The sequence below is a fragment of the Fukomys damarensis genome, unplaced genomic scaffold (assembly GCF_012274545.1).
Source record: "Fukomys damarensis isolate Sample0158 unplaced genomic scaffold, DMR_v1.0_HiC HiC_scaffold_3, whole genome shotgun sequence".
Lineage (NCBI taxonomy): Eukaryota > Metazoa > Chordata > Mammalia > Rodentia > Bathyergidae > Fukomys > Fukomys damarensis.
In genome coordinates this window covers 26,640,740-26,649,746 of record NW_022900915.1, presented here as the reverse complement: position 1 = coordinate 26,649,746, position 9,007 = coordinate 26,640,740, and the positions used below count along the sequence as shown (strand labels likewise).

The following is a 9,007-nucleotide window of genomic DNA, read 5'->3' as shown; positions in this document are numbered from 1 at the left end:
TGTAATCAAGATTTTTTTTTTAAAGAAACTAGAGAAGAACATTTAAAATGAATTCGGTACTCTCATTTTTCCTTCTTTTATGATGTGTCACGGTTTGTATGATTTTTACATTCATTTTGTTCTCATCTGCTTTGTCTTACTCTTCTTATTTTAGAACAAATAAAATGAAATAAGCCACGTCACACCTTTTAACAAAGCTTAGAATCAAACACTTAGATCAAAGTGAAATGACTATTAAATTAACTGAATATTGGTTTGCCTCCATGCCCTGACCAAATTGTCTGATGTTATTATGAAATGGGTTGACACTTTTTCTACTCAGACTGTTTTAGTCCTTTTTAAGCTAATTTGATAAGCTGAATTTATTTCACCCATATCTTTGTGATCTGTAATAACCTCAAATTGATTATGGGATATGTAGTATATAGCTCTTGGGCTTAAGTTTTGTGTAATTTTGTAAAACAGTTGCCTCTTACTGATGAAGTCCACATTTTGTTTATCATTCTTTCGATCTGGCATCTAGGATGGAGCTTTCTTCTCAGTAGCTTCCCATTCGACATCAGGTTAAAGGATCTTACACAGTTACTTTGGATGCTCTCAGTTCTTTCATGGTTTCCTCACATTTTGACCATCCTTGAGAACCTCATGTGATGGAGATGCCATCTGAAACAGGTGTTTATGTTGGTTGCAAAATACCCTTGTATTCCAGGACCGATTTTTTTTCTTTGCATTTGTTAGATTTATTGGAATGTCAAAGTTATTTTTGCCACTGCATGTACTATAGAAAATAATTCTAAGTAAAGTTTCCATAGAGAGATTTAGGTAAATACTAGATTTTCTTGTTTCAGTGATGAACCTACTGAGGAAAGAAGAGGATGTTGGTATATAAAAATGCCAAAAGAAATATGGAAATTGAAATCATGTAGTTGGCATTGGGAATTGAAAACAAAATATAGACAAACTGCTGCATTTTACATCTGTGGGAACTAAATCGAAGAAAGATTAAGTGGGCTGTCTGAGATGTCCACTAGTGAGTATTTGAGGATCATCAGACTCCTATTCCAAAGCACTATCCTGGGAGGTAAATCGTAAGTTCTTCAGATGTTCTGACCTCTCCATCTCTTTTCATGCCTGTTCTGCTATCTTGAGTAAATCATAAATGTCCATTGTCCCTCTGAGCCTTTTTCTACAATGAAAGAGAAACAGTAAAAGTTGTTGCTAGGCTGAGTGTGGTTGAGTGTAGGAAGCTGGCAAAGGGCACCTCGTGAAGAGTAAAACACAGCAGACTTTGCACATTATGTTTATGTAATGTTTTCAAAGTTTTTAAGACAAACTTTACCAAGTTACATGGGTATTTACAGCAAAAGCCACCACTCTCATAACCATCAGCACTGCCCAGCAATTGTTTTCTTCCTTATTTTGTTATACAGGAATGGATTCCATTTGAGGGTACTTTAACTGTCAGAAATATCAGAAGGAGCTGTTGCACTTTGAGCAATCTTTCCAAACCCCTCTCCAGACGACACAGGGAGAGTGATTTTGAAGCAATCTTTGTCTTGCCTTCCCATTGCCCTTTCACCCAAGATACAGCTTTCAGCTAATTAGTTCTTCCTGACATGTCAATGAGAGTTATCCTGTGCTCTGACCAGAGAGGTAGATTGGTGAGGTCGCACAACTCTAGCCTTGCTGGAATTTACTTGTAAAAGCCTTATTTTGTTTAGCTACTTGACACCTAACATTTCTGTTGCCCAAGAGCTCATGATTTCAAGCTTCCAATGAACTGAAACTTGCCATTTTAACTTTAGGTCAGTCTCTTCACTGTTTCTGTCTCTTATTCTTAGCTATAACCTGTCCCAGTTTGTAATGAAATCCATTTATGTTCTACTTTTAAATATTTGATGAAATATTGATTATCAACATAGAATCTACTTGATTTATTTCTGTAGGCACTTTACCTGAAGATTAAAAAGGTGTCCAGATTTAAAGAACAAAGACCTCTTCAGTTTTCTTTTTTTTTCTTTCCTTAAACACAAAGTGTGCTTTGGTGACAGCATATCAGAGGGCCATGTTCTGCTAGATCTTCTGAGTTGAATGAACCCAATTAATGTACAATTACTGGCAGCAGTGCTCTATTTGAAGGGTCTTTTACAATTAAACTTTTTAACAGGATAATTGTAGACATCTGCTTCACGTACCTTAGCAGCTACATAGCTAGTATTTGCTAAAATCTTTTGAGCTTTTACAGCTTTTATACAAAAGGACATATTGGCAATTTGGTTTTCCTATATAATAGGCAGACTATGCAAAATACTAAGCTAGAATTCAGCATTGTTATAGAAATGCTCAATGTCACCAGAGCGATTGACTTGTTCCACCTGGCTTTTAGACATTTGGAGAAGCAAAACATATGTACCTTAATTGCAAAATGTAGGCTTAATGAACATGCAGGCGTTATGTTATACCAAATGCAAGAATCCACATGATGGCAAGCTACTTAAGAACATGTCACAATGTTTTGCTTTTAAGAGGTTTGCCTTTGGCAGTGTTTCAGAGAAGAATGTGTTCCTTACATTTGCAGTCCTGTGAGCCAATAATAAAGTGTTCAGCATATGAAGCTGGTATTTATTTTAAATTGCTATGTCAATATTTTTGTTTAAAAGCAAGCTTGATTCCCTGTGTGGACTTTGTTGAAGACTTCTATCACTGCTTTTTATTTGAGTTTGATTTAGCTTCCTTTCCTCCTGATTTTGTGGTTTGCAGAATAGCTCACTTGAAAGCCTTCTGATTGGGGTTGGGGGGGGTGGTGTTGTTGTAAAATTGCTGTGTGAATTTCAAAGACCAGAAATGTAAAAAGGAGCAAATGGTTGCTGAAGGCCCCAGAGAAGTGACTGCAATCAAGCAGTGCTAGTGTGACCTTGAGGCTTCCCAGAATAACCATGCATTTGGCATAATGAGAGCTCTGGGTTCAAATGCCTCCAGATGACCCTACCAGCAGAAGCCCCTTCCTCCTACAAAGATGTCTCCAGGCCTAATGCCAGTGTTTAGTCCACTAGTAGGAATCCAGACAATTAGGCTTTTATTTTCAAAAATACAAATAAAATTATGCCATTATGAAATCTTGCATAACCAATTTATCCTAATGTGATGTCAAAACAAATTTCCCCAGTAGTAAAGGGAATGCATTATCCACTGCAGATATAATTGCTTTCTAGATGCTGTATACTCTTCCAACAAATTGTTGGGCAGTTCTATTCATGAAGTTTCACAATTCTCCATCCCAGGCATATTTCTGCGGGGTAATTAAAATGGTCTTTTCATAAAGGCTGTATGAAACAGTGTGCATCATCTATACACACTGAGTAGAAAAAATATTGTATTCATAAATTAAATTGGACGTTTTGAAAGGTTAACACAAAAGCTACTTTGCTCTTGGTAATCAATAAGGAAAAAGGATTTCAGGTAATTAAAATCTGTGAAGTGAACATTTCTCATTTGGAACCTATTAAAAAAGAATATATGCAAACAGGCAAGAGATAAATATAAAAAAGTGATTAAAATGTTTTGTTATATGTTGGCAAGGGAATGTAACAACATATATTCTGAAGTCTAAAATAATATATTATTACCAATAACGTAACATTTAAAGTATGTACATATATATGCATATTACTATATTTAAACATTAAGCTGTAACTTAATAATAGGCCTGTTCTATATGTTAGGTTCCAGTCTGTGTATTGTTCAGGTCTTTACTACTGCACATTTGGCCCAGGAATGAGCATGCAATGTAGGATACTTGTTGAAATGCAGAATCTCAGAATTATTCAAGATGTATGGGGTCTGATCAAAATATAGTGAATATTTCCAGTTTTTAAAATGTATTGCAGTGAAGGATACGTCACTAGCAGTGTGCATTTAAAATAGTCCTGCTCACTTTGAGCACACTTATCCCATTGTTCTCACCACTTTCTGGAACGGCTGTGGAAGTGTTCGGAAATTTTGGAAGTGATTAATAAGTGCATTCAAATTTAACAAGCATGGGTTTGGGTGAGTGCCCCGCAGGAAAATGAATAGCCTCTAAAAATGTCACAGACTCTTCTTTAAGGCCCAAATTCGTAATTTTGTGGCTAACTGTGAGGAAATTAACTGATTTCACAGAGTTCTTAAGGGTTGGTGTGGACTGGACACCTGATTTTCTGTAATGCAGGAGCCAAAGGGACCACAAACTGGGGCTGGACTCTTATCCCAAACCACCCGCTTCTGAGCCCTTGATAATTAATAGTTGTTCTTTTTGTCTAGGGGAAATGTTCCTTTTTCATTCTTTACCGGTTTCCCATCAAAATTTGATCTCTGCTCCTAGGATGAATTTTTTTCCTAAACCTAAACTTTAGAAATTGTCTCAGTGTGATAATCTTTTAATTTGTTCACTGGAATAATTTCAGCTCCTTAGAACTTTTCTAGAATCCTGTCTCTGGCTATAGATACAAGCCTTTGAAAGACTTGAAAGTCCCTGTATTGTGTGGTTTGCAGTATAAGGATGAAATATTACACATATTTAAGATCTGAAAGAAGACCTGTCCTTCCTTATTCCTTAGCCTCCTGGATTCCTTGGAACTATCCAACTGCTGATGTTTGGAGAGACGTGAGGAGTTGCTTCTCTTTTGGGTCACTTCTAGCTAAGGGGTTCTTTCTTTCATCACAAAGCACCTTTAAGCCAGCATGGATAGTGCACTGGACTTCTAGCCAAGCCTGATGTTGTCATTTGCCATTAAACGCGAAGTGCCTCTAAATGACTGCCACACCATGGCTTTTTAGTGATAAAAACCAGGAACTGCATGTACGTCTTCTCTGGGTCAGTTCTTAGATTTCCTGCTTATGACTCCTGCTTCCCCTGTTTAACCTTTTGGTCTCAAACATAAAACATTTGCTAGATATAGTATATTGGCCTTTAAAATTCACATTTCTTTCTCTTCTATTTTTATATAGTTCTTATGACATTGAAGTAATATATGCTTTTAACATAGCATTACAAAGATATATTATTTTTATGATACAAGAAATATTTTTGCTAAGGATTAAAGTATATGGCTTTTGTAAATAAATATTGACTATATTATATTAAATTTTTATTTTGATACTGGGGATCGAACTCAGGTCCTTGCACTTGCGAGGCAGGCAGGAGAACCACTGAGCTAAATCCCCAGCCCCCAGTATATTTTTCAGTGACGGTGAAGGCCCTGTGTAATCAGCATGTCCTCTAGCATACCTACTGCACTTAACTGTAATGCAGGGAGGCCAGTGTATAAGGGCAGTGAAAACAGACATGACAAGCAGGGCATGAGGTACTCAACAGAAAGAAACCTCATTTGTCTGGTATTCAGGGAAAGGCCCAAAGAAGAGGCGGCATCTGAACAGAGCAGAGCAGAGCAGAAGGGAGATCAGGCAGGGAAATGGTATTAGCAGCGGTATAGATGCTAAAAAGCAGAGGTATAGAAAATGTGCCGGAATCATAATGGACATTTAAGTGCAACTGAATATATGCGAAGGCAAATGACGGGACACAGGAATCTGAAGACAGCGTGCTGTATCTGATCGGGATCTCTGGTGACGCCATCCAGTGTGCATCCGGGCCATTTAGTGCCTGCACAAAACAACAGATGGGCTAAGTGTTTGACTACCTAGATCTAAGGCCTGAGAATCCAGCAGACCATTAAAAGCAGCAGACCATTAAGTTCATTAAACTTTACAGCTCAGGACAGGTGAAGAAAACAACATTCATTGGTTCTTAGGAGCCAGAAAAGAGAAGGACTAAGGTAGGGGTGGCTGGAGAAGAGTATAATGGAGGAGGTACTGACCCGGAACTTAAGACAGGGACTGCAGTGAACTGCAGTGGTCTAGCTCATGGTGCAAGTTTTGACAAATCATTTCACACTCCCGGGCTTCTGTGTCCTCATCTATAAAATTAGGATTATAAATGGTAAGTCTAACATTTATTCTCTCAGTGTATGATTCTTGAAGAAATTCCTCTCTAACAAGAGTACATTTTACCTGATTTTCTACTTATTTGAAGATCACAATGAACAAACCAATTCTGGATGGGAGACTGTGCCCCTCAATGGGATTAGGCAATCAGTTCAAATCCTTTCTGAATATCAATTTTAGACTTTTCCTTGACTCTGTTATTTCTATTCCCACAGAACAGAAGTTTGGTCATTCAGGCAGTAGTATCCAAATACTCAGGTGGCAAAGTAGAAGCTTGAAGACAACTGTAGAAGAACCAGCAGTGGGATTGGAGCTCATATTCTCTGCCTGGTTGACCTAATGATCTGGAGTTTAAAAAAAGTGACTTGGAATATCTTTAGGTGAGTAAGCAAATAAGACATGTGTTGAACATCCAGCAGGTACTGCACTGCTCTCTCCCTGACTCCAGGAGGCTCAAACTTCAAGTGAAGTATTTTTTGAGTTTATACTGTGGAAGATCTTAAACAGTTTGTGATGAAGGCTTTTGCTCCCAGTGTGAAATAGTTTATACACTAAAGGGAATGTCTGACAAGCTAATAATATGTCCCAGGGGAATATTTATAAAAATTTTGGTGGCTCTAATCACCTCTAATTACAATTTTCTGCACAGTCTATTCCAGAAAGAAATCTGGAAAGTGGAACAATATTGAAAAAGTTGTATTTTCATAAAGTTATGGACAATTAATGCCAAGTGAGTAAAATTCTAAGTGTTTAAATGTCACGGTAGAGACAATGCTAATTTGACCTTCAGTTTTCATGTGGAAGCTTGAGAAGTTTGGGTAGGATAAAGAGAAAAGCACTTTTTATTCCCAAAAGGTTTTTAAACCTGCCTTTAGTAGGCTCTGTGTGTCTTCCTTTTGTGATCTCAGGTTTTATAGTCTCCTTTATCAATTGTACGAGGTGTGGAAGGCTAGTTTATATCTTTCAGAAGGGACACCTGGGTCAACAGGTTGAAAGAACTTTGAAAGTTATTTGTATCTTTGCCAGTCTCTGCATTGTGTGGGAATCACTGGAGCTGGTGTGTAAACTACCTTTGAATAAGAGGCAGAAAATGGAATTTATCAGGGGACAATGCCCTTTGTTTAGAAGTAGCATCAAAAGATGAATAAAAGGACACAGCCAGTCTACTGTGTTTAGTGTCCCATTTTTTCCAGATAAAAAAGGGATAATATTCAATTTTGATTGTGCACAGAGGCCTTGGGTACTTAAAGGAGATGGAGGAAGAAGAGAAATGAAAAAGAAATAAAGCAACCAATATGTTCTTGAACTATAACTTCTAGCAGCTGCATTTAAAAAACAACCATTACATTTCATGGGTATATCTGTGAGTCTTATCCATTATATGTGCAAACAAAATCTGATTAGTATTTGTTATAAGCTCGTCTTGTCTGCTTTTATTACAGACATCACCTTCAGATGTGGGGCCACTGCAGCTATTAAATCAAGAATATTTAGCTATTATTTGTAATAAATGTCAGCAGGGCTGAACTGAAGCCAGCAGGAAATGTTCAGGACAGAAAACACACTGACATTCATTCATGCAAATTTGTACCAGTGGTAGAATTAATCATAAAGAGGGAGGATGGAGCATACAATGCATTTATATTACTGCTTTGGCCAATTCACTTCTTCCTAAATATGAGAGTTATAATGAACAGAAAGCAATCTGCTGGCAAACAGTCCCGTGTGCAGTGCAGGCTGTGAGATTAGCTTTCCAAAGCAGGCAGAGCTGGGGTTATGCGGGACCACCCCTCATTCTCCCACACTGTCTCTGGCTCCTGGGACAGAATTCTGGTGTCCTTTTTCCTCCTTAGATGACATCTAGTTTTATCATGCACATAACTCTTCCCTCCGAAAAAATCACTGGGACAGTGTAAGCAACATTCCGTGCATATTGCTGAGTGCTGGATCAGCCATGCCCCCTTATAAATCAGGATGCTTCCGTCACCCTGAGAAGAAGGGGCCATGGGAATTGGGTTGTTGACTATTTAGAAAAAAGAGAGAGACAGAGTTTAAATCCTCTTAAATCTGCCTCTGTGTAAAGTGAGGTAAAACACCCCATACGATCGAATAATTCAATCTCAGAGAAAGTTGTAATCATTATTATCAAACGTAGGAATTGGTTACGTTGAGCATCAAGGAGTATCAATTAAAGTTAATACCAAAAAACCGTAAGTGCATTTATTTTTTTTAGAAAGGCAAAAAATGTACCATGAAAGCATATCTTTAAAATTTCTCATTTTCTCACTGCATTAAATTGTTATTCACCAGAAAACAAACTGCAGAAAGGAGTTGACATAAAAATTATAGAGGACTTAAAAGATATTAATTATTCTTGTGTTTCACTTCTATGATTTGAATAGAAACATGGAGTACATAAAATAAAAATACATTTCAAGGAGTTAACATTAAAATGCTTTTTTAGACTTGTATACTAATATAAAAATAAAGGAAAAATCTTCTAAAGTGTCTCACGTAGTATGGAAGTCAGCTCAAAGTAATATCTTTCGGAAACAGTGCCATTGTTCCCCACTGCTTTGTACACTTGTTTATAGAATGCATATTACAAGTGGAAGCACTTTTCTTACTACTTCTGATTCCTGATAGGCTCCTATTTCTCACATTAATTTTTTAGTTTAAGTGTTAGGAAAATGCTTTTAAAAGTCAAATGGAAAGGGACGTGTCTGTTGATGTAAAGGACTGTTGTCCTGCCTTAGTACAGTAACTGTACTGAATGGCTTAGGTTCTAAGTAGGAGGATCAGCAGGGGTGTTAAGGTGAGGGTGGGGAACCTGTCTTTACCTCCAGGATATCTGCAGTACCAGCTGAAGCAGTGGTATGAACTGGCAGCTTTCTAAAGGCGAGACACTCTTTTCAACAGTATTCTTATGGCATGATTATTGATTCTATGTCTCATTTTATAAAGAATCTACAGAAATTATAGGAGTAAGTGAATAAAATTACATAATGACAGTAGGAAAATATAT

At 37.3% G+C, this 9,007-nt stretch overlaps 1 long non-coding RNA gene across 2 annotated transcripts in view; it reads left to right on the top strand.

Moving 5' to 3' along the window:
• The window catches only part of LOC104851378, a 122,650-nt gene that overhangs the window by 103,178 nt on the left and 10,465 nt on the right, over window positions 1-9,007 (top strand). The window contains exons 3-4 of one of the 2 annotated variants that reach the window (XR_004518557.1): window positions 849-1,081; window positions 6,198-6,362. This is a non-coding gene — a long non-coding RNA (uncharacterized LOC104851378). The remainder of the gene's footprint in view (window positions 1-848; window positions 1,082-6,197; window positions 6,363-9,007) is intronic. The other variant, XR_777192.3, reaches the window with a different exon arrangement.